General features: G+C 42.3%; 1 protein-coding gene across 1 annotated transcript in view; it reads left to right on the plus strand.

Annotated features, from left to right (window-relative positions):
- The first annotated feature begins 269 nt into the window (after window positions 1-269).
- JAK2 (Janus kinase 2) overlaps window positions 270-25,437 on the plus strand; it is a 103,053-nt gene continuing 77,885 nt past the window's right edge. The window contains exons 1-2 of the mRNA XM_075411133.1: window positions 270-359; window positions 926-1,046. The gene's annotated coding sequence lies outside the window, so the exon portion shown is untranslated. The remainder of the gene's footprint in view (window positions 360-925; window positions 1,047-25,437) is intronic.

The raw sequence follows: 25,437 nt of genomic DNA on the forward strand, positions 1-25,437 counted from the left end.
GCCTCGGCGGGGCTGACAGCCGACCCCCGGCACGGCGTCCCTGCGCCGCAGGCGGCGCCCGGCGGAAGGAGGCGCCCCGCCCCGCCCCGCCGCGGGGCCTTCCCGGCGGACTCCCCGCCCCGCGCGTCGCCTAGCAGCTGCGTGATGACGCGCGCGGCGGGAGCCTCGCGGCTCGCGCCCCGCCCAGCGGGGGGGCGGCTCCCCCGCGCGGGAGGGCGGGGCGGCGCGCGGAGGCAGCGGGCAGAGCGCGGCTGGGCACGCCGCCGCCGGGTCCCGCGCCGCCGTGCATGGGCAGGGGGCGGGCGCGCGCACAGGGGGGAGCTGCCTGCGCGCGCCGGTCCTGCCCGGCCGCCGCCGGGGTGAGTGGGGCCAGCGCCGGCAGCCGGGGGACGGGGGGGCCGGCATGGCGGTCACACCTCGGCGCCGGTTCCGCCTTGGCCGACGGGGAGCCCCGCCGAGGGGCCGGGGGCGCGCGGCGGGACGGGCGCTAGGCAACGCGGCGGGGGTCGGCGGGCGGCGCTCGGCGGGACGGCCGCCCCTCGGCGGGCCCTGCCGGGCGGGGGGAGAGCTGTGGGGAAGGGCCCGCTCGCCTGGCGGTGTGCGCGCCCCCCCCCGCCGCGGCAGCGCTCCCGGGGGCCGGGCCGGACCGGCGGGCCGCTGCTGGCTGCCGCGCCGCCGCGGGGGTGTGTGTTTTGCTGGAGAATGCTGGCTTGTGCCGTTAGGAAAAAAAGAACAAAACCAAACAAAGCAGCAACCCGAAGAAGCCCATCCGGAGGGCAGACGGTCGCGGAAGCATCCGTGTTTGTTCGCCCTGTGGCCGTGCTGAATTTGCTTCTCTGTGGGCACGTGTTCCCTGAGGTGCGGGTTGCGGATTAATGAATTTCGTTTATATTCACAAGATAATTTTTTTTTTCTTTTCGCTTAGAAAAGAATTGCGGATAAAACTCCGTCAGATTTTGGGTTTTTTTGGCGCAACTGAAGTGTGATTGGAACCTGATTGGCTCTTTCTTCAAGTTTCCCCTTCTCACCTGTGCGGTCTGCGACAGGTGAGAGAATAACGCCTTGCTTTGGGCATTCGTAAACTGCTTGTTGCCGGAGAGACGTAGGCTGTCTTCAGTTGTTGGGCGGAGGGGAACAGAACTGGGGACACGGTGATGGCTGCTCTTAGTTTCACATGGGATTCTGCACTTGAGAGTAGTTGCTTAACGGCCAGTGTTTCCGACATCTTAGCGCTGTGCCGCTTTCCAGTTCATCATCTGCTTCTCTGTCGGTTCTGTTGTTAGTCAGATTTATCACACGTGCAGTTTGGGTGAGAGGGAAGTATTTCCAAAGTTAGTATTTTGCGGAAAACAATGTTAACAGGAGATTGTAGAGAGGTGGTGTGCACTGTAAAAGAGTAATTCATGGATTAAATTCCCGCCCCCCCCGCCCAGTATTCCCGGTAACTGGTATGGGAGTAATACCACAGTGATGTTCCTTGGACATGCCTGTTTGTCTTCCCTGCTTAGGGTTGGTGACAGCAACTTGCGGATTCGATAGGAACACAGTTGCCATCGCTGTCTTCTGCTTGATGGGAATGAGTCCCAAGTGACTTCAGTGGTGTAAATGGAGAATTTTGTAGTAAACAGCTTCAGTATTATAGTGTGAAATGATAGATATTTTAAGCAGTGGTGCGCTTCCCAGAGAAGCCTTGAATCTGAGCTGTTTACAAAGTTTTTCATTTTTGTAAGTGCCAACAACAGCAACATAGGGAAGTAGTGTTCCCTGCTGGGAGGGGAAGTTTAATGAGCAAGAAGTTCACAGGAGGCAGAAAATGGTCAACATTCTTGTTGATCAAATCAGATTGACTGGAACTGCCGAAAGGAAAATGAAAGGAGACTGCTGCTGCTTCTCATGTGCAGCTGCTCAGAGCGGGGGATTGGGCTAATAAAAAACAAAATAGAAATCTCTGCAGAATAACCGTTTCCAAACTATGTGGAGTTAGTGTTATGCATGACCACAGAATACTGCTGAAGTGAATATCACTGTCATCTTGCACTAGCAATGGCATCTGCTTGCTGAAGTGGTGAGAAAAGCAGTTGCTGAACAGGGCTGTCATTTTTGCCATTGGTCTCTTTATCTCAGCTCTGGGGCATTTTTACAGTGTCACCTTACGTAAACAAAAAGCCAAGTGATGATGTTTGCAGTTACAGGAAATAATCTAGCATCTGGGCTGAAAGAACCTTAAGAGGGAAATAAGATTCAGAAATATAGTGATATTAATCAGACACGTGAATTACATGGTGTTAGGTATGGATAAAAGGGAACTACTATCAAAAGTTACAAAACTTTAATTAAAAAGCAGATTAACATAATTGAACAGTTAACCTTGTTTTAATGGTGTTTTGAAAAAAACAACTGTTGTGGAAGAAGGCAACCAAAACATTGCAAATTTTTGATAAAAATGACTGCAGCTTTGAGTAGGAGGTTGAACTAGATGGCCTCCTAAGGTGCCTTTCAACCCGAATTATCCTATCCTACTGCCACTGTGCTATTATAGGCTGTTATAACACCCTCCCTTCTTTTTGTCTGGGTTTGTATGCAAATATTAACACTGTTATTAGGCAATACTAGGCAATACACAGTTTGGGTTTTTTTTTTCCCCCCGCTTAATAGAGCTGCTGTTTGTAGGCCTCTGACCCTGGCTATGCACTGATTTCAGTGGGTTCCGTATGAATTCATATGTCCACCCACAGTGTTCTCAGCATGAGCCCAGTGAGATGACTAATATGAGTAAGACTAGCAAGATCTGAGTCAACATTTGAGCTCATGCTTGCATTTGTATTTCTCTAACTTGTTTCAGATGTGATTTCTTTATCAGAAAGTAAATGAGGAGTTCTCTTGAATTTCTGGATGTGAGGTTTTGCAGATTATTCCATAAAGTAGATCTGTCTTTACAGAGACTTGAAAAACAAAACAAGAACGTGCGTATGCAGTGAAGCTTCTTTATAGTAGTTCTGCTGGAGGAACTGTAACTGGTTTTATTTGCCACATCCAAATAGGTGCTTTCTGCTGCATGCTGTGTTGATCTAGAGAGTACATTTTATCTCTAACTTAAATGGGTTATATGCCTGGAGATACAGTGAGAGCTACAGGGCACAAGTGTAAGGCATATTGTGCCTGTCAGTTGCACCCTGTGAGATGCTGGGAGGAAAAAGGTGGTGCCTCACCCCAGTGTTAAGCTCTCTGGATTATGCAGTACTGAATGCAGAGGTCTGGTTCGCGTGGACAGTGTGTTACTGTGGGTATTGAGGTATAGCTGGCTTGATCTTTAAAAGCAATTCCTAGCTTGACCTGTTGACCTGTACAAGAAAGCAGTTTTCTGTGGATGAAAATCTAAGTATTTCTTCAGCAGACAAGTAGAATGACTTGCCTGGAAGACAACTGTCCATCTGATTTTGGTTGTGTAGTAACTGGATCACACAGTCAAATGTGAATATTTAAATCTGACTTGTAGGAAAAAAACATCCGATTTGGTACCACCAGCTATTGATTTAAAATCAGTACAAGCATTGTTCTTTTATGATACGAGTTGGTTTTGCATCTGTGTCTTTGACAGTGACTTCCACAGTACTACTACACAGTTCCTTTTGTTGTTAGTAGATTGCTTTTTAATCATTGCTGAACATTTCCTTGTATTAAGAAGAGAGACATTAGCTCTTGGTGTTTTGATTTTTCTGTACCTTTGTCCCTTCTAGGCTTTCTGCTATTTGTTTATGTTTTGTTTTTTTTTTTTTTCCTAGTATCTTTAGCATTTGTCCATAGCTCAGATAAATCTAGGAATTGATTCTGGTTTTCCGTGATGTCACAAAAGACAATATTCCAGGTGAAATCAGAATGTTTTTGATCCCCTTCTTTGTTCACTGGAACACTTTGTTTCTCGTCTTGTGTATGACTGTATTAAGCAGAGATTCTTTTGAGCTGCACATCCTGTGCGTGGTTGTTTTGTTTATCTGCTTACATTTGGCTTAAAATTCAACACCATGTGGGAATAGCTGCAAGTTATTCTTTCAGGAGTTTATTGTTTTGTGTTTGTTGACATCAAATTTTATCTTGTCTTCTGTTTTTTTGCTTGGCTAGTTCGCAATTTTGATCCTGCTCAAGTGTCATCTTAACTGTTTATCGCCAAAGTTGCTTTGCGGTTGCTGCTAGAGCATTATAGAGACTTACTAAACTGAAGATTGATTACTTAGGCTGGGACTTTGGAAGTGCATATGTGCTTGGATGAATATGTGTAGTGTGGTAGTTCTTGCTCTGTGTGCCTCTCCATGTAGAAACTTTTCTGATACTCACCTCAGTTCTTGAAGTGTCGGTTGTTCATGACATAAAGTTTTATTTACAGTCACAGAATCACAGGATCACAGAGTGGTAGGGGTTGGAAGGGACCTCTGTGGGTCATCTAGTTGAGCTATTTTAGCTGATGTTCCCTTTATCATTTTGCTGATGTGCTCAAGCAGCTATAGTAGATTTCAAGGTTTAAGAAAGTATTTTAGAAGTGTTTTGAATAAATGAATATTGTATGTATTTGAAGTGAGGTGATTAAAGTTACTTGCATGTATAATTAAGAATTGAAAATGTCTATTTGTGGCTTTGTTAAGCTTAATGATTTCTTTTTTGTAGTCTTTTGTAAGAATAATTATCAAATCAGTTGAAATCAGATTGTGAGACATTTTTGTGCAAACTAAGTCATCCTGTTTCCCAAAAACCGAGTATGGGGACAAGAACTTTGAGATTTTTTGGGTTTTAGTCATGTAGAGGAATAGTGTTGACATTTCTTAGTATAGCATTGACACTTTGCATATATAAAAGAGCACGTCTAGTATGCTTGAAATGAAAATTTTCCATCTTTCTTCTCCGTTAGTCTTGTTTGACTACTAGGATTTCATAATTACAAGGAAAATGTTCATCATTCTTCACTGTGTTGTGCTGCAGCCTGGGTTTCCAGCACTGCGTGAGATTTTTAAGAGAGGAAAAACTTTGACTTTTAAATGTCTGATCTTGCTACATATGAATATACAGTAAATTTTGTGTTTCTCAAACGATTTTTGAAGGCCTTGGTTGTTCAAGGGCTTTTAGACTGGGAGTCCTGTTAACTTCAACGTGGAATTATGGGGATGCTTGCATGGATTCAGTTGTACAGATAGGGCTGCAGGTGGTGTCTGGGTTTTACTGAACATAGGGTAAAATTTGACTACAAGACTAACGCAGGTGCATGTGAGGTCAAAGGCTGCTGGAAAACAACCATTCACTCCTAATAAAAGAGGGGGTTTTGTGAGTTTAAAAGGTGCTTTGAAAACCTGTTAAGATAATCAAATCACATAGGAGGCTTTGAGGTTATAAAGACAAAAGCCTCTTAAAAATACAGCTTTCAAGTGAGGGGTCATGTTGGAGGATGATGTTCAGAAAAAAATATGAAGTCTTATTATGTGTGGTATAGTTGGTGTACTGCATACTATAGTAGGAAGTATAAGCCAGCAAAAATCTTCTCTTTAACAGTGTTTCCCAGTTGTGGAGAAGTCCGACATTCTTTAATGTTTTGTGCTGGTTCTGCAGAATGTAACAATACTGTATTGTGTTTGTTCAGAAGTTAACTGTATTGCGGTTGCAAGGAACATCAATGCCCAGCTCTCTCTGTGCTTCTGTCTGAAGCAAAGGAGCAAAAGGTTGCCAAAATGCAAAGGGGGAATAAAGCTGTTTACGTGTTTGCTGCATCACATCTGTATAAAGGAGTACTCTTGTGTGCTGGGAAATCAGGAGTTGGGGCCAAGCAGCAACTGGCCTGTATGAGGTGGCATTCCCTCAGGGACAAGCAGAATCAAAAGCATTCTTCTTCCAGTCCTGATAGTCTGCAAAGGTAGAGAAGGCAAAGTGTTTTACTTAGAAAACTGAGGGAGTAAAAAGAGTCAAATTAAGTGAAATCTTTAAAACCTTTTCCTTGTAGTTGAAGGAATCTAAATTGGACACAAAGCCAAACTATTTCCATTTTATAGGTTGCGTGAAGACTGCCAAGAGGATTGATGAATCTGAAATCTTACCTGTTTTTCAACTTTACCATCAAACTACTAAAGACATTTCCTTTCACTGTGAAATGTACCTCACATGGAGAGAACTGCTACTTGTACAAACTGATTTTGGAAATCGTAACTGGCATTTCTGACCTTATTTGTGAATCTGTTTGCTGTACTTTGTAGCACTGGCAGTACAGGTTCTGTCTCTGGATTCGTTTTTGAACCACTAGAAGTTTTATTTTAATATGGAATATAGTATAGCCATATAGTAATATGTACATATAAATGTCTTCAGTTTTTATTGTCTTGTAAAATCTGATTTAAGCCTGTTCTACAAGATTGTACTCTTTAAGAGTCTCAGATTCGTCATGTGAGATTTGAATGCCAATTTCCGTGTATTAAGGTCAGTGTTAATATGCAGTTTTTAAGCAACAGATTTATTTTTATTATATTGACAAATTCTCTGCCATGGATATTTTTCAGATTTCTGCACTGAGCAAAAAAGTGATATTCTTTTGGGGTTTTTATATTTTGATACCTTGAGGTTTTGCTCTTTGGAGCAGTAGAAAGCAGATGACCCACTTGGCAACTGGTGGCCGAGGCACAGGACAGTTGCTATTGCTGGGGAAAATGGGTAGGAATCCAAGAAGAGAAAGAGTATTGGCCTTTCTGTCAGGCATTATAAATCATGAAGTCCCAGAGAGCTAAGAGTAAGGTAGAGGTTGCAGTTTCATGGTGTGTTTTAAGTGTCCTCTTAAACTGTCTGGCACACAAGATGTTGCTTTCCTCAACCTCGCGCAAACACTGGAATTTGCTCCCTCGGTTTTGTAAACACAACAGCTCTTTGTAGGGCTGTGCTGTAAACTGTATCACAACTGTGACCTAAGTTAAAATAAAATTAGTTTTGTCTTTTGGAACAAGTGGCACGAGGGAAGGGTAACGGACAGGGTAACTTCTTAAGCTGGCTTGCAGTGCCAGAGAAAAAGTTGTGCAACCACATCCTGGATAACCCCAAAGATGGACCGAGCTACAAAAGAAATTTTGGGTTCCCAGTGGAATGTGAGGACATGGGATTGCACAAGACCCAGATCCTCAGCTGTGGGCAATAAAGCATGTGTCAGTCCAACAGCTGGCTCCCAAAAGGCTGAGACTTTGGAACTATTATAACAACTGTGTAAATAGGTGCGTGGTTATCTTTTCATTGCTCTATACCTGATCTTCATAAACTTTTGTAACTATGCTGTCTGTCAGGGGTTTTGTGAATAAATACTTCTGGTTGCTTTTATCTTAGCCTGGCTTCAGTTAAAGGTGATTTCAAGGTAGCTGGCTAACATTAGGGCATTCCTATGAGTCTTTTCAATCCCTAAAACTGGAGCCTAGCACACTAAAATAGTGTTTCAGGCGTTGAAAGGATGATGGAGTTGCACTGAGTTCCAGTGCGTGTTTAGGAAGCATGCTTGCAGAAGATGGGGAGAAGCATGTTAGACCTAAGTTTCTGATAATGAGCATGTAAAACGGTTAGTAGAACTTAGGGCCCTGTGCAAGGTGGGTGTAAAAAGTGAGCTGAAATCTTCACGTTTGATTGCTATGCATTGCCAGACCTAAAAGCAGTCTGATTAAATAGTCAGGCTGAAGTGGATAATATATAAACCAGGTTTATTTGGTTGAGGTTAATGAGATTACACCAGTACAAGTCAGAACCAAACCTGTTTGAAGCTGTATCTGGAATAGAGTTGCATATGTGATTGTAACACATGTGGATGTACCTGAACTAGCTCATATTTCAGCAGCTGGAAGCTGCAGCAGTGTAAATTGCACAGGACACTGAAAATTTTGTGTTGTGTTTACTACCTAAGCTGGTTCACCTATATTAACAGTGTTTAGAAGGATATCTTTAAACTGCAGCAGACTTAAGCCATACCATAATTTTCTTGGGCTCTGGTACTTTTCTAAGAGCTCTGCCACTTGCTCAGACTTATAGCTTATCAATATTTCTGCCTGTGAATTCACAAAACTGAGTTTTAAACTAACTTTAGAATGTTAAAATGTTTTTACTTTGTTTTGCAAAAAGATTGTAATCTTTGTCAATTTTATGATGGTTCTGTGAGTTATGATACATATTTTTTTGGAACTCTTGAACCTGAGTTAAAATTTTTTGGGTAAGTTGATAATACGTGATGTGTTCTCTTATTGTTTAAGATATTATGCTGTGATTAGCAGGCTGCGCAAGGTAGTGAAATAACTTCTTACAGTCAAACTTTTCAGAAGAAAATTTGAATTTCGTCATTACCTGATATTACAGCAAGTTGACCACATGCTGTAATACACTAGAAGGCATTGTCTGTCTAGTTTCTTATTCCTGCAGCAGCCTAGTGGGCTGCTCTGCCAGCTTCTGAGACGTATCTTTGAGCAGCTTTACATTTAGATACATGAAGCCATTTCTGGAAGGATGGAAAAGCTTTAATTTCCAACAGCTGGTAGGCACTTGGTGCTTTGTGTTATAGTGTTCTCCTTCTCCCATGTTTGACGTCTGTCTTGGCTGAGAAGCCCGGTGTTGTTTGACTTGCCACAGTGTAGCTGAAGTATTTCTGACTGAGAATGCCTAAGGACAAGTGACCTGGAGTGCTCTGTCGTGCTTTTAAAATGATAGGTTAAGTGTGCATGGAGTCGGGAAAAGCGGTGGTCTCCTTTCATGCTAAAGGGACACACAGAATGAAAACAAGAGCATATCATCACTCATGTTGGGTGGACAGGCAGTTAATATGGATGAAGAGGATTTCTTTAAGTTACTGTTTGTTTTATAGGAACCTATTTGGAGGTTATTACAATTCTGCTAAGACCTAAATTTAGTCAAATAATGTAACTTTTCATAAATAGAGATCCTGTATTCATAGATTCACAGAATAATGCAGTGTGGAAGGGACCTCAGTAGGTTTCTGCTCCAAACTCCTGCCGAAAGCAGGGTCAGTAACGAGGTTGGAACAGATATCAAAGCTGTATCCAGTCAGGTCATAAAAATCTCCAGGGCTGCAGACAATGCATCTACTGCTGGGCTGTCCTCAGGATGACAAACTTTCTGCTTATGTCCTCTCTGAACCTCCTGTGTTTCAACTTATGGCTGTTGTCTCTTGTCCTGTTGAGAGCCTGGCTCTGTCTTCATAATAACCTCTTTGTTGGTACTGGGGGATGCTGTTAGATTTCACCAAAGTCTTCTCTTCTCCAGGTGGAACAGGCCCTGCTTCCCAGTCTATCCTCAGAGGGCCTGTGCTACAGTTCCCGACTATGTTGGTGGCCTCTGCTGTGAACTTGGTCCAGTTTGTCAGCGTTTTTTCTGTGTTGGGGGGGTGGGATAAGGCACGGACACAGAATGTTAAATTCAAGTAAGATCTGAATATTGGCAAAGTTCTAAAAAAAAAAACCAAACCAAAAAAAGAACAACAAAACAAACAAAAAAAACCAAACAAACAAAAAAACCCACCGAAAAAACAGACACAAAAAAACCCCACCACACAGGACAGTGGGCAGTCAGAGACTTTTCAACAGCCAAACTGGGAACATTTTCCTTTCCCGGTTTATGTATAATAATAACCATAATATGATGAGATACATTGGTTTTAAGCCCTTGAATGACATTGTGACCAGAAACAAGCTGTTCACTTCATATAGTTATAGTGCTTCCCTTCTTTAATGAATTGCTCAGTGTGAAATGTGTTTTGATAAATTTATTTGATTACGTAGCATTTCTTTAGAAGTGTTGTATTTAACAGTGTCAACTGTAGATTTTTTCTTTATTTTTGTATGTTTTTGTTACATTTCAATTTTCTAAATGCAGCATGCTAGAAATAAGTAAAAACGTCTGTCATGAAAACCATAATGAACGTGCTTGTTAGCATAATGTAATTATTAAAATGCAAAGTCTAGGTAGAACACATTACATTCTTACATAAAAAAGCAACATAATATGTCTATTTAAAATAGTGTACTGTTTGACTGCTTCAGTGATTACATGTGCAGAACAGCTTAAACGTGCAAAATGAATTATGTTAAATGTTCTCTTCAATTTAAAAAATGACTTAAAAGCTATTTTAAATTAATTAGGAAAAAGCAATCTGTCTTGCCCTCTGATTGCAGAGTACTTAATTTTATATAGTTTGTGTGCATGTGATATATATATTTATGTTTGTGTTTGTTTGTTTTACGTCCTGTTGGTTCTGTAAGATTCATGGACTGTTAAACCAACTGGAACTTTAGGAGTATTACAGCCTTTTGTTTTTGTAAAGTCATTAAGCTTCAGCCAGTTGAGATCAATGCATTCTGTTTTGCTGGAATACCTTCTAGAGCAAGCGTATGCCAGTGGGATTTGGTTCTTTTATCAAGATGAATTCTTGAGTAAAAAAGTTCACAAGTCAAGTTATTTTTAATATCTGCCGTTCTTAAAAGTTGCTTACTAATAAAGCAACTTCTTACCTTACTTACCTTTGCTTACTAATAAAGTTAGTTGTGGAATGTAAAGTCTTTCGTCCCTTGAGGTACACAAATGTTTAATGAATCAGTATGCCATTTTTTGCATCATTTAATGATACTTAAATTTGTTTAATAAGAGTTTGTACTATTGATATTAATTATTACTAAAATTCTTTTGTTTCTTACTGAGATTTACTCTTGTACTTGAGAAGCTAAGTATGTATGTAATGTCTGTTTTGGCTTTTTATTTTATATTGGTTTTTAAATTTCATGTTGCTGCCTCTATTGTCAAATTACAATGAGCTAAAATATTAGGACGTTTTCTTGATTACTTAAGATTACTTCAAAAGGGGAAAGAATTTTTAAGAAACACCAAATTCTTAAGCCAGGTATCTTTGTATTTTTTCTTCTCCTCTATTTGAGAAATATATTTGTTCAGAAACAGTAAGCATGCATATATTACCTATGTGGTGTTATTAGTTGAAACTATCTTTGCTTATTTCTGGTTCCAAAGCAAATATAAATTCTTAACCTAATAGTTAATTTGTTATAATCCATTACAATGAATTTAGAATAATTATCTGATGCTGTGTCTTTCTCATCTTGACATAATTTCCAGTTACTCACTGAGCTTCTAGAGAAAGAAATAAAGAAAAAATAAAAAAACCCCAAACAAACAAAAAATACCCCTGAAAAACAAAACCAGGTGATGGACACCCTTTTGCTGTCGAGGAGTTAAGATGGGAAATCATCCTCCCTGATAACACATTAAGGAGAAGAAAGCAAAACTAAGGGAACAAGAACAATATAAAAGCCTCCCTGGCAAAAACATAGAACATGCAACAACACAATTAAATGGACCTGTAGACTCATTTGGTAAGCTTACACAGCAGATGGTAGGAAAAAAAAATTTTAAAATTGTAGAAGTGGACTTTCTAACGTGAATGATACTACATCACACGCAAGGTAACTATTTTGAACCTACAAATAAAAAAAGACATTGTCAGCTAAAGACACTGTGGGGAGAGCATAACATATCCTTACTGCTTCTGAATGGTTATGTTTCCTGTGCTGTAAGAAAATGAATTTTCTTTTTTTACCACAACAGTAAAAACACTGTTGCTTTACTTCCTCACAGCAGTGAAGCAGGAGGTGAGTTTACAGGCAGAAGCAGGAACTCAACAGGATTCTGGAAACAAAATGGCTTAAAGTAAGGAGGGAGCAAGTATGTAAACAGCTTTGTCTCTGCATCCCTCCAGATGCCTCTCTGTTCTTTACCTTCTTACCATCTCTTTACTCTTCTTTTTCAGAACTTTTCTGCCATGTTCAGTCACATTTCTCCTGTTGTGGCTTTGTTGATTTCTTACATTAATTCCTCCAGTCTTTTTAATAAAAGAGGCATTAGCTGTGCTGTCCTTCTCAGATTCAAGTAGTTTTAAGATCACTTTCTGATCGTGACAGTAATCAAGATCTGACCTACTTGGAACCAAACTTCAGGGCCCAGATCCAGCCACATATTTTGTCTTTCAGTTTACATTGGTGAAACAGTCTTGTCTTTCTGGATCCATTGTCATCCTCAGACTTGCTAGAGCTAACTGCCCAGTCAAGTTTTGAGCACCTCTGGATGGGAAAATGGGAAGAAAATAAAATAACAAAAAAGCACATTACATGAAAGAAATATTAAGATCAGAAACTATATGCCAAATAAGTTATATTTGCAAGCTGGGGTAAACTGTATTAAAATTGTCTGGGAAGCTGGAAGATTGATCTTCAATTGGAGGAGAACTGTTGAAGACTCAGTTCTGTTAGCTTCAGTGGGCAAGGGTGTGATATTGTGATTAGAATCTCTTCTGAAGTGTGGGGAATGAAATGAATCGATATTTGGAAGAAAAAGAGACTGCCAGGTGGCTTGGCAGTTAGACTGGATGAGAATTGATGTTTAGTCTGAAATACAGGGATAATGGGAGGAAGTCCAAATGTATTCTGCATGAAGGGGAAAAAACCCCAGAAGACAGAAGTGGGTAAAAAGGTGCAAGAAAGTGTGGGTAGATGAGTGATTCTTTACTGGAATGGAAATGCAGACAGCCCAAGTCCTTGTATGTGTCTTTTTAACCTTAACTGTTAAGGTACATATTTAATTATTGCTTCAGTTATAGCTGTTGGAAAGTACTATATAATTTCAAATTTCAGTGAGGCTGATGTGTTGAGAGTGGGGAAGTCCTTTCTTATGATAGGACTTTGGAAATTTTCTTCCATAACCTCAGTATAGATAATTGACCTAGAAAAAGACTGATTCTGGTAGGCTTTTGGGGCTGTGATTGGAGTGTCTCGCTCACTTTTAATTCACCATGTTTGAGGGCCAGACACTCTGCTATATGTGAGCAATAAATAATTTATAATTTTACTGAAATTATCTCTCAAATAAACTAGAATTTATTTCCCCACATGTGCATGCAGACATTCCTTACTTATAATTTACCCTGGGAACTACTGACCTGTCAGCCTCACCTCTGTGCCTGGGAAGATCTTGGAACAAGTCCTCCTAGAAGCTATGCTAAGCTAAGGCACATGGAGGTCAGGGATTTGATTCGAGGCAGCCAGCATGGCTTCACCAAGGGCAGGTCCTGCCTGACCAGCCTGGTGGCCTGCTTTGGTGGTGTGACTACATCAGTGGACAAGGGGAGAGCTATAGATGCTACCTATCTGGACTTGTGTAAGGCCTTCGACACAGTCCCTCACAACATCCTTCTCTCTAAATTGGAGAAACATGGATTTGATGGGTGGACTATTTCGTGGATGAGTATTTGGTTGGATGATCACATCCAGAGGGTAGTGGTCAGTGGCTCAGTCCAGATGGAGGTCAGTGACAAGTGGTGTCCTTCAGGCATCCCTGTTGGGACCAGTGCTGTTTCATATCTTCATCAGAGACAGAGACAGTGGGATTGAGTGCACCCTCAGCAAGTTTGCAGATGGCACCAAGCTGAGTGGTGCAGTCGACACACCAGAAGGACAGGATGCCATCCACCGGGACATGGACAAACTCAAGAAGTGGGCTTGTGTGAACCTCATGAGGTTCAGCAAGGCCAAGTGCAGGGTCCTGCAACCTAGGTCAGGGCAACCCCTGGTATCGGTACAGGCTGGGTGATGGAGGGTTTGAGAGCAGCCCTGCCGAGAAGGACCTGGGGGTACTGGTGGATGAAAAGCTGGAAATGACCTGGCAATGTGCGCTTACAGCCCAGAAAGCCAAATGTGTCCTGGGCCGCATCACAAGCAGTGTGGCCATCAGGTCGAGGGAGGGGATTCTGCCCCTCTGCTCCGCTCTGGTGAGATCCCACCTGGAGTCCTGCATCCAGCTCTGGAGCCCTCAGCACAGGAAAGACACAGAGCTGTTGGAGCGGGTCCAGAGGAGGCCACAAAAATGATCCGAGGGCTGAAGCACCTCTCCTATGAGGAAAGTCTGAGGGAGTTGGGGCTGTTCAGCCTGGAGAAGAGAAGTCTGCGGGGAGACCTTATAGCAGCCTTCCAGTGCATGAAGGAGGCTTTTAAGAAATAGGGGAACAGGCTTTTTAGGGGGGCCTGTTGTGACAGGACAAGGAGCAATGGTTTTAACCTGAAAGAGGGTAGATGTAGACTGGATATAAGGGAGATTTTTTTTTTTTTAGCATGTGGATGGTGAAATGCTGTAATAGGTTGCCCAGGGAGGTGGTAGATGCCCCATCCCTGGCAACACTGAAGGTGAGGTTGGACAAGGCTCTGAGCAGCCTGATCTGGCTGAAGATGTCCCTGCTTATTGCAGGGGAGTTAGACCAGATGACCTTTAAAGGTCCTTTCCAACCTGAACTATTCTATGATTCCATTTATTTTTCACCATTAGCTTTTTAGTTTCATAATGGTGGAATGAGCAGAAATACGCATTTCAGATTGTGGTCCTTTACTTATTTAGACTGTGTGGTGGAATAAAGTAGCAGTTTAGCAAACCTTTTTGTTTTATCACGTCTCTGTTTTACTGTCACAAATGGAGTACAGGATTGGTTTTGCAACTGTAAAATCGTGGTTTTGTGATCTCTCCCGTTTATTCCTACATACTTTTATTTCCTGTTCTTTCATCTGTTTAGTGGGTGAGGTCCTTTTGAAGGCATAATTGAAATGTCACATCACAGTACTGATGATGGGTAGTAAATTGATACATAAGACTAGAACTGTTTAAGTTACTGAAAGAATTTTATACTTGTAAATACATAATTGTACATGCAACATTCAGAGTAAAATGTTACACGCTTTGGATGTTTTTAATGAGAGAGAGTCTTTAGTAGAGTATCATTGCATGCAGAGATACACATTTATTACTCTTTAAAATTGTAACACATCTCTTATGGCACATGGGAGTTAATCTAGGTCATGATTAGAAAATTTCAGACACTTTCAAAATGTGGTTAGAGCATTGGAAAGGTATTACTAATTGTACTGTTTCTGCAAGTTTCAAAACATTTGAAAAGTATTCTTGGTGTTTAGCAAGTAGATCATCAAAATGCTGCTGTTGGACTAGTTCACACAAAGTCTGGCTTTAGCAAATCTCATTATATGATTACAGCCCTGCTTACACTGTTAAATGGTCTGTACAAGTAATGAAAGAAATGGCAGGTGAGCTGTGGATTACACAGACTCTGTCTGTGAGTGCCAGTTTGTTAATTTGTCTCTCTTCATTTTTGCCCTTGTAACCTGGAAGTACTGGTTGAGTAAGGAACATCACCTTTATTGTCAAGACTATTTGTTTGGAAGAAGTGCATGGTATCTAGACTCAAGAACAGTAACTCTTCTTTTGACACTTGCAATTGTGTGTTTCTTTCACGCAAAAAGTAGAAGATGAAAAAAAAAGCTATGTGATTTTTAGCTAATAGTGCTGGAACTAACGAAAGTAAGACGAGAAGCTAAACTTGATGGTGGTTTGGTAGAAATGAAGTAAATTGCAGCACAGGAGAAAGAAAAATTTGGCAACGTTACCCTTAATGACAGCGTAAAAATGAGTTTTCTAGAACCTTTTTCTAGATATATTTTCTACATAGATTTCCAGGGTTTATATAAATTTCTAAGTTAACTTATTTTCACATTAGTAGTCGGTCTCTGAGCGCAGCCTGTTTGCAGATCATCCCGTCTTGTAAGGTTCGGTAGTCACATAAGTTGCCTGATCAATAGTTCATACTTTTAATGGATTATTTCTAATTACTGACTTCACAGCCGTTACACAAGAAGACATTGCAGATTATCAACTCCAAAAGCAACTCGTATGCTCTTGAGTGATAAGGAAACAAAATACTAGAGAGAGCTGGCTATTTTGTCGTCTACAGACAGGAAAAAAAAAACAAACCTCAAACCTCACAAAGGGGGAGAATGAATTCCTTTTAGGAGTCCTGTGCTAGGAAAGGAAGGAGGAAATGGAAATGGAGAGTGCCCAAAATAAGCAATGGAAAAGGAATATGAAGTGTGGGACTTTTACAAAATACAGAATGGAGCAGGGGTATAGATTGGAGTGGAAAGAACATAAGAGGGTGTGGGGTTTCTCCTCCCCTCCCCCCCTTCTTTTTTCCCTCCTTTTTTTTCCTTTTGTCTTTCTGAGGGCGGGGAGAGGGTAATGTATAAAAGAGAAGGGAGGAACATAAAACCAGAGGGAGAAGTTGAAGGGGGTTTAGCTGCCAGCGTAATTATGGTACTGCTGGACTAGAGGCACAGCTTGAGAAGTATTTTGAGGCTTTGCAGACCCAGTATAGACAATATATTTGTGTGGTAAAGGGAGAAATATTTAGTCACTTGTCTGAGTCATGCTACCACATTGAAAAGCTAGTGTAATGAAGGGCTAGTAAAGGGGTTCCTCAGCACCTGAGCAAAGGCAATACAGAAAGGACTGATTTGAGACCAGCTGCAGCTCTAGGAAGGCAGTTGAACTACATGTAGCACAGGTTTGGATTTGTAAAAGGAAAAAGTCATAATGACATTTTGGCTGTTTTGGCCATAGTGGAAAATAACGCTTATTTCAGTGAGCACGTTATCTGTTCACCGGGATCTGGGCACTGGCCTGTGAAGCCTTGACTGTCTAATTAGCAATGTGACACAAGTTTCCAATCCAGTATGTCAGTTACTCACAAACACATAAAAGCAGAGTATAAAGGAGAACAACAGCATGAGTGTTTACTCGTTTTGTTTGCTTGTAGAGTTGCTAATAAGGTGAGGTAGACAGCGTTAAGAGGAACTAGGTTCTCGAACAGAAAGCACTGAGAAGGGAGAGGAATAAAGAAAGAGAAAGGGTTAAAAGTCTGCAGTGGCAGGGGCCTGGCAGACACTGCAGCTGTTCTTGAAGGGGTCCATGAGATGGGGGTCTCGCTGCTGCAAGGATCCTCACTTTATTGAGCCGAAGGGGCAACTGAATTAACTGGAGTTGGGTAACAGATGGAGAAGGTAGGTATGTTTGTATTCATCATTGTGATTTTTTTTAATAGTGCTGCTGCTGCAGTGATAAGGGGTGGGGGTTAAGGTGACGAAATCCTTGCACCTGGATATACAGTATTGTTATAGTAGTTGAAGGAATTCAAAGACATACAGTTTTAGAGATACATTTAGGTGGCTTTGATCAAAGCACTGATTCTGTTATTTGATTGCATTCAGTGTAAAACAAGCTCCATAAAGTGTTAAAGAATAGAATAACAATCATAACTGTATATATCATTACAGCCCTTGAAGCAAACAAATTTCAAGTGCCTTTAAAGAGAATCTGCAGGCAGATCATGTTTCCTTGTTCCTGTATATTTAAAAATAACCAAACACCTCTATTCAAAAGATGCAGTAGTATCACTATAAACCTAGCTTCTGATATTTGCCTGGTTTTAGGTACTCAGCTCGCTTGGGACTCAATTTGACAAATGCATTAGATTAATATGTAAAACGTAAATCAACAAACATTAGACTTCTTAATCTGAGTTGCAGCTTGTTTAATGTGATCTTTAATTTTTGTGCTGTCAGGATTCAAATATTGTTTCACTGCTTAGGCTTTCAGTCAAATGAAATCAACAAAATTAATTTGAATGCTTCTCCATTTTCATTTTGAGCTATGTGGACATGATAAACAAAAATGTTTGGGTAATACGTGACTCAGCTAGTAACTGAATAAAAATCTAAGCAGGTTTTATGTAGCAAGAGTTTATTTTTTAATGTTTATCTCTGAGTTATTGCTGAGGTAATGAAAAGGTTTTTCTTCTAGAAAAGAAGATATAGCCTTTTGGAGGCAATCGCCAGTACATTTAGCACCCACTGGATTTGTTACTTTGAGAACATTTCTGTGTAGCAGGTCCTGTTGTTTGTTATTAAAGCCTTGAAGTTCTTGGTATTTTAACAAGCTTGCATGTCCGAGATCTGCCTTGTAATGCAAGTTAAGTGTTGAGAAGAGGTACTGGAAAACACCCATACCAATTTCTGCCAACCTTCTAAAGGTGTCAGATGGCTGGGGGCAGAGAGTGGACAGCACGATGCAGGTTATAATCCTTGCTTGTGTTTGTTGGCAGACCAGATTGCAGAGATAGACAAATACTTTACTGTAGTTGTAAAGGGAAGAAAGTCCTTTAATCTGCAAACGTTTTAGAGTTTCGAACATCTCCCTAAAATGATTCTTCTCTGAAATTATTTCATTTTATTGTCAAATTGAGAGTATTTACTTGCTGGCTGATGTAACTATCCCACAGCGTGTCCTGGCAAAAAGAGTGTTTTTGAATCCTCTTCTAACTTTATGCAGAATCCAAAAAGGGACTGTGCATTTTCAGGAATTGGTCTGTGTTTCTGCATTAACTTTTTTTCCATCTGCAGATTGAATTTGCTGGTTATTGATGTTATGTGGAGTAAAATACGAGTTTCCTTCATGTAGTCTAGCAAAGTGTATTGTAGAGTACTGTGAAACATCCTGCAAGTCTGAGGAAGAGATCATCTAATTGTAAAGTTTGATCTGCACTGCTTGAAAAAAAAATTATTAAATCATGTTCGTGCAAAGAAAGTTTAAAACTGAACCAGCCACTTTGTGTTTGTTTTTTGTTGCATAGCAAAGTTCCTGCATGAGAGTAGAGTTTTAGGTTACTGTTCATGCTTTCTCATGCAGGTCTTGCAATTGTTTTGCAGACTTCTGCAAGGTAGAAGCTGTTCAGTAAGTTCAGCGGTTGTGTCAAATATGTAGAACTTCAGCGGTGACAACAAACGTTTATAAATGACAGTTTTATTCTGTGATTTGGGCTTGAATTTTTGCAATCATTAAAGATTTTAATATTTGTAATTTATTGTGTAGATAAGTCTTCAAACTAGAATAATCTTAAATTATAGTCACTGGAGCAGTGACATTTGAACTGTACTCCTGTTTTGGATTTCAGCCAGGTAGTGTGTAAAGGTAAATTGTCTCCACTTTTGATTACTAAGTCTCTTGATTTAGATATCTGCATTCTCATATGAAGTATAGAAGTAAAACTGAATGTGCGTAATGTTCATTCTCACTACAGCAGTAGGTATTATACCCACTACTTTTCAGGGCATGTTGAGTTGTTTCCTAGGTGTAGCCTGCATTTTTCTTGGGTCTCTAACTTTGCATTTGTATCATTAAAGTACATTTCTTTTGAAAAGTGTTTTATTTGAAGGGGCAGTCATTTTGTCTGATTATACTATTCCAGTTTAGAGCTTCTTAGTACAAGATTGACATTGGCATGGTGGATTGAGTCCAGTGAAGGACCGCGAAAGATGTATGGGGGTGGGGTACGTGATGTACTAGGGGCAGAGAGAATCACGTGTTTCCTTTGGAGAAGTCTGAGATGACATCTGTTTGTTGTCTTCAGCTACCGGATGGGAGGCTGTAAAGAATATGGAGCTGGGATTTTTTTTGAAGGTATGTGGTGTTTCGATGAGAGGCAACAGATGCAAGTGAAAACATGGGAACTTTTCGTTAGGTATTAAGGAACATTTTTTCAACAGGAGGGTGGTCAAACAAGCTATTCAGAAGGTGTGAAACCTCTGTCTTTGAAGATGGTAAAAACTTCCCTAGACAGGCTTTGAGCCTGGCATAATTTCACTGTGCTTTGAGCAGTGGTATTGGACCAAATGACCACTATAGATCCCTTCCAACTGTATTAGTCTGTGATTTCACGTTATTAATTATATCAGCCTTTCTTACTTTCACATGTAATAGTTGTAACTTTTGGTTTTGTTGCTATATGAAGACAGCATATTGTCTCACTCCAAAGAAAATGTTTGTTTGAATTGCACCTGTGTACGAATAATCATAACCCCAGGGTAAACAACCCTGCTTGGTTTTGATTTGCAGTTGATAATTACTTTGAGACTCTAATTAGTATGTGTAACAACCTCTCTGAAGTCTGTTTTGCACTGGATTCTTGACGTGGAATGTAATGAGATACTAAACCGAAATCCTTGCTAAAGCCTGCTGAACCTGTACAGATAGTTTTCATTAATTGAAGTGCCTTACTGTGATAAAAGTATGCTCATGGCTGTTTTCCTGTATGAAATCTTTTTACTTTCAGATTTTTCTTGAGTCTCTTTGAAAGAGGATGTAAGTTTTGAGCCATGAACCAGCTTTTTCTTAAATCTGCTGGTTTGCCTGTAGATTTAGAGAAACTTTCATTTTCTGTGATCCATTCATTGAGGATACAGTTCCACGCCAGTGTGTGTTGGTGTTAGACTGGGGCATGTTCCCATTTGTTTCTCTACACCCATGCTACCAGTCCTGTCTGTGAAGTGAAAAAATGCAGAGGACTGATCCTGCTAAAAAATTTTAAGATGATCCTAACTGAGATTGGTTTATTGAATATTGTCACAGTACAAATACAAGTGCTGACATATCTGAAGGGTGGGTGTCAGGAGGATGGGGCCAAGCTCTTTTCAGTGGTGCCCAGCGACAGGACAAGGGGCAGAGGACACAAACTGAAGCATAGGAAGTTCTGTCTGAACATGAGGAAGAACTTCTTCCCTCTGAGGGTGACGGAGCACTGGAACAGGCTGCCCAGGGAGGTTGTGGAGTCTCCTTCTCTGGAGATATTCAAGACCCGCCTGGAAAAGGTCCTGTGCAGCCTGCTGTAGGTGACCCTGCTTCGGCAGGGTGGTTGGACTAGGTAACCCACAGAGGTCCTTTCCAACCCCTACCATTCTGTGATTCTGTGATACGGGACCAAGTAGGAATACCAGGTGAGAGTGGGACTTCAGCATTCCAGATTTTCACAGGTTTAAGCTACTGTGAAACCACTCTTCTCCAAGGAGAAATTAGGCTGCATTAGCCTTCATACTTGAGACTTTTGGGTTTTTTAGTAAATTTGGTACTAGAGTTTGTGAAGAGTTCAATGATTAGAGAAATCTTAAGTTTTGGTGACAATAAAAAGGGAGTGTGTCTGGTTTTGTAGGCATTCAAAATTAGTTGAGCTGCTTGTTGAACTCGGAAGTATAGCTGTTTCTTACAGGTAAATTTGCAAGTAAATGCACTTGGTTCACTGGATTTTTATTTCTGTGGCATGTTTATACAATCAGTATCTCTCAAAGAAATGTGTAGCTTTGTTAAACCTTTTAAACTGGGAGAAAAAAGCATGCTAGTATGGGTCCTGCTGCCATTTGTAATACTGTTTGTGTTGGTCTGTGATTAGTGTCAGCTCTTGGCTGCTGCTGTTCCAGATAGTTCTGTGATTTGAGATGGAAATCATGGATATCCAAAGCCAACACACGAAAGTCTTTTACTGGTTAAAATCCTTATATTTAAGTATACTTTCTTCTGTTTATTGAAAAGTTTCTCTTCTTGTTCATGGGTTAAATTTATCTGTTTATGTACTGATAAGTGAGCATATGGGAGACTTAATCAGGAACACATCCTGAAAGATAATGTAAGGATAATGTTCCTTTGGACTTCATAAATTACACATTGATCACCTGTACATTGAAAAGATTTTGTTTGAAGTTGCAGTAATGGTAACACTCGCCTCCCCTGCTTTTACAGCTTTGCCAGCAGCTCACTTATTTTAGTACTGTAAATTGTGTTGATGATTTCAAGAATGCCACTTTTATATAAGAACTTTTTCAGAACTCCAGCTCTTTAGGACTGCCTGCATTCTTCTCGTATGTTAGCAAGATGCCTAGCATTTGGATATGAGAATAGAATTAATATGTTTGCATGAGTTCTGTGGTCTGTCAATTTGTATAGCATATATGCATACCTAATATACTTGTCTTATTAATTAAATGCTGCCCCTACTGCTGTTCCAGATAGCCTGTGTTGAGTAGTGCTTTATTTGAGATAGAGGCTTTCCAGTTCATGCAGCTCTCTCTGCTGGTCAACCTGTATAATCAGATGTGCCTTCTTAAAAGCACAGTCAGGATTTTTCCTTTAGTATATGCCTGTCTTCTCCTACTTAAGGGTCAGGAGACATCAGCAGAGAAGATCAGTTGCCTTCCTCTTCAAGTCCTGTCAAGATCTCTGAACACTTCAGTTGTATAATTCTGCCTTGCCCTATGTTGTGTTGCAGTGTGAGTCATTGTCCTTGCCAAATGAATCTGCAGTCGTGCCTAATCTTGCTGCCATGTTCTGTGTCTTCCCTTGAGAGGGAAATGGCCTCCTTGCTTTCTTTTCCTTTCTTGCCCTGTTTAGCCAGTTATTTCAGTATGGAGTTGTTACTTTATAATGGCTTGTCTTTCTTGTGTGGAAGGACTGCTCACAGTAGGTATTTTCTTCATGTCTGAAAGTCTGAAAATATGTCAGATGTGCTGCTTTGAGTTTGATTATGTTACTTGGAAGTTGGCTCATTGAGTGGCTGATGAGGGCTCTGTGTCTTCTACATTAGTCAAGGTACTATGATTCTCTTTCCCTTTTGGGTCCCAGAAAAAGCAGGTTGCCTCTTCAGTAGGATGGAAGGAAAAAAACTGTAGAAAGTGACAAGCAAAGATGGAGAGAAAGCATTAGAAGAGAAAGAGGAAATTATATGGAAATCAGGAATGATGTGGGATCTTAAGGTTAATCATTTGAGGGGAGAAAAAAAAAGAAAAGTGTTTCTAATTTAATGCTAGAATGTGACTACGGTCTGATGATTTTCATGTTTGAAGGCCAGAGGGAATGTAAGAGCTGTCAGACGTGCCTAATGCCCATCAAAATCAATTACTTTTTGAGTGATTTTTGTATTTTAATTCAGCCAAGTGCATCATTGCAAACCTCTGAAAACATGGCAGAAGTTGGCCGGAACACTAAGCAGCCCAAATCTGTACCATTCAATTGACAAGATAGATGAATATCCATCTGGAATATTAATTTAGCAGACAACATTGCCTGTCTGCATATTCCTACAAAATGTGTTACTGAGATTCCCCCCCCCTCCCCCCCAACCTTCCCCAATGATGATTTCACTACAAACTCATCTTTATCAGGAGTCTGCTACGAGTTTTGGGTGAGAAATGAACACTGGATTAATCTGATAGCAGTGACAGAGGCCTGGAGTCTCACTATGAGAACAAAGAGAAAAACATACTCACTATATTTTTCTCTTTTAGCATAATACTGCATATGATTTCTGAGAATCTGTTCCCATCTATATGTCATTTTTTTTCGGCGAAGCTACTGAAGGTGAAGGGTTCTGGAGCAGAGGCTCGCGCCGAGGGACCCTTTCTCCGGTGGCAAAACCGCAGCGGCGAGGCGGCAAAAAGCGCCGAGAGAGAGAGAGGAGACCCCAGCCCACCGCCCTCAGCGGGAAAGCGGGAGGTGCCAACGAGCGGCAGCTCTGACTCAGCGGGGGCGGAGTCGAGTGTGACAGCGGCCAAACCCCCTCAGGGATAAGAGCAGCCCCCAGGGAGCGCGAGCGAACAGAGCCGGCAAACAGAGGCGGCGCAGCAGCCCGGGAGCGGCGCGGCAGTTTGCGCGGGCAGGGCGAGCGGGGAAGGCGACTGGCAGGGTGCAGCCGCCCCTTCTGGCAACTCAAGTAGTGGGCATCGCTCTTCCAGGAGATACTCTAGCCATGGTTACCACCCGTGGTAAAGGTGTTGCTCGAAGGAGTGTGGGGACCCAGATGGAGGCCCCACGCAAGAACGCGGGTGTCCAGGTCTCTGGCTGCAGGGAGTGCCTGAGCCTGGCGCTCGTCCCGCGGACAGCAGAGACAACGAAACGGCTGTGTTCGGTGCGAGCAGGTGAATGATCTGCTCAGCCTGGTGGCAGAACTGAAGGAGGAAGTGGAGAGGTTGAGGAGCATCCGGGAGTGTGAGAGGGAGATCAACTGGTGGAGCAGCACCCTGCCCTCCCTGAGGCAGAGGCAGCAGGAGGCGGCTCCACAGAAAGCAGAGAACCCCCAACCCTCTTGCCACCGAGCAGAAAGAGGGGGCCTAAGAGATGGGGGGGAATGGAAATGGGTCCCTGCTCGGGGGGCAAGCGAATCTCCCCCCGGCCTCCCTCACCTGCCCAGTTGCCCTTAAGCAACAGGTATGGGGCTCTAGAATATGAGGGACCGGCCACAGAGGATGTGGGTGAAGGTGAGGCTCCATCCAGGGGGTTGCCTAGAACGAGTCAGACAGCCCCACGTATTACAACTGCCTCAACTAAGAAAAAAAGGAGGGTCATTGTCATAGGTGATTCCCTTCTGAGGGGAACAGAGGGCCCGATCTGCTGACCGGACCCATCCCACAGGGAAGTCTGCTGCCTCCCTGGGGCCCGGGTTAGGGATGTTGCGAAGAAACTCCCTGGTGTGGTGCGGCCTTCTGATTACTACCCCCTCTTGGTAATGCAGGTTGGCGGGGACGAGGTAGCAGAAAGAAGTCCCAAGGCCATCAAAAGGGACTTCAGGGCACTGGGGCGACTGGTTGAGGGATCAGGGGCGCAGGTGGTGTTTTCCTCCATCCCATCAGTGGCAGGGGACAGCACTGAAAGGGGCAGGAAAACTCACCTGCTTAACAGGTGGCTCAGGGACTGGTGCCATCGGTCAAATTTTGGCTTTTTTGATCATGGGGAGGTATACACAGCACCGGGCCTGCTGGCAGCAAGTGGAGCTCAGCTATCACAAAGGGGGAAAAGAATTCTTGGCCACGAGCTGGCGGGGCTCATTGAGAGGGCTTTAAACTAGGTTCGAAGGGGGAAGGGGATATTGCCCAGCTCACTAGGGATGAGCCTAGGCTTGGAGTGCCAAGGCCAGGGGTGAGATTGACAGCCCAGCTCAAGTGTGTTTACACCAATGCACGCAGTATGGGCAATAAACAGGAGGAGCTGGAAGCCATTACACAGCAGGACGGCTACGACTTGGTCGCCATCACAGAAACGTGGTGGGACAACTCGCATGACTGGCATGCTGTCATAGATGGCTACAGACTCTTTAGGAAAGACAGACCAACAAGGAGAGGTGGGGGAGTTGCTCTGTATGTGAGGGAGCAACTGGAATGCATTGAGCTTGGCCTGGGGGCAAGTGAAGAAGGAGTTGAAAGCTTGTGGGTTAGAATTAAGGGACAGGCTCACATGGGTGACATTACGGTGGGTGTATACTACAGGCCACCTGACCAGGAGGAGGAGGTTGATGAGGCCTTCTACAGGCAGCTGCAAGCAGCCTCACAGTCACAGGCTCTGGTTCTCATGGGGGACTTCAACCACCCTGACATCAGCTGGGAAGACCATACAGCTAGGCAGGCGCAATCCAGGAGGTTCCTACAGAGCATCGATGATAACTTTCTGATGCAAGTGGTGGAGGAACCAACAAGGAAAGGCGCACTGCTGGACCTCGTGTTAACAAACAAGGAGGGACTGGTGGAGGACGTGAAGGTCGGAGGTAGACTCAGCTGCAGGTAGACTCAGCTGCAGTGACCATGAAATGGTCGAGTTCAGGATCCTGCGTGGAGGAAGCAGGGCGATAAGCAGGATCAAAACCCTGGACCTCAGGAGGGCTGACTT

Source organism: Opisthocomus hoazin, chromosome Z (assembly GCF_030867145.1).
Source record: "Opisthocomus hoazin isolate bOpiHoa1 chromosome Z, bOpiHoa1.hap1, whole genome shotgun sequence".
Taxonomy (NCBI): Eukaryota; Metazoa; Chordata; class Aves; order Opisthocomiformes; family Opisthocomidae; genus Opisthocomus; species Opisthocomus hoazin.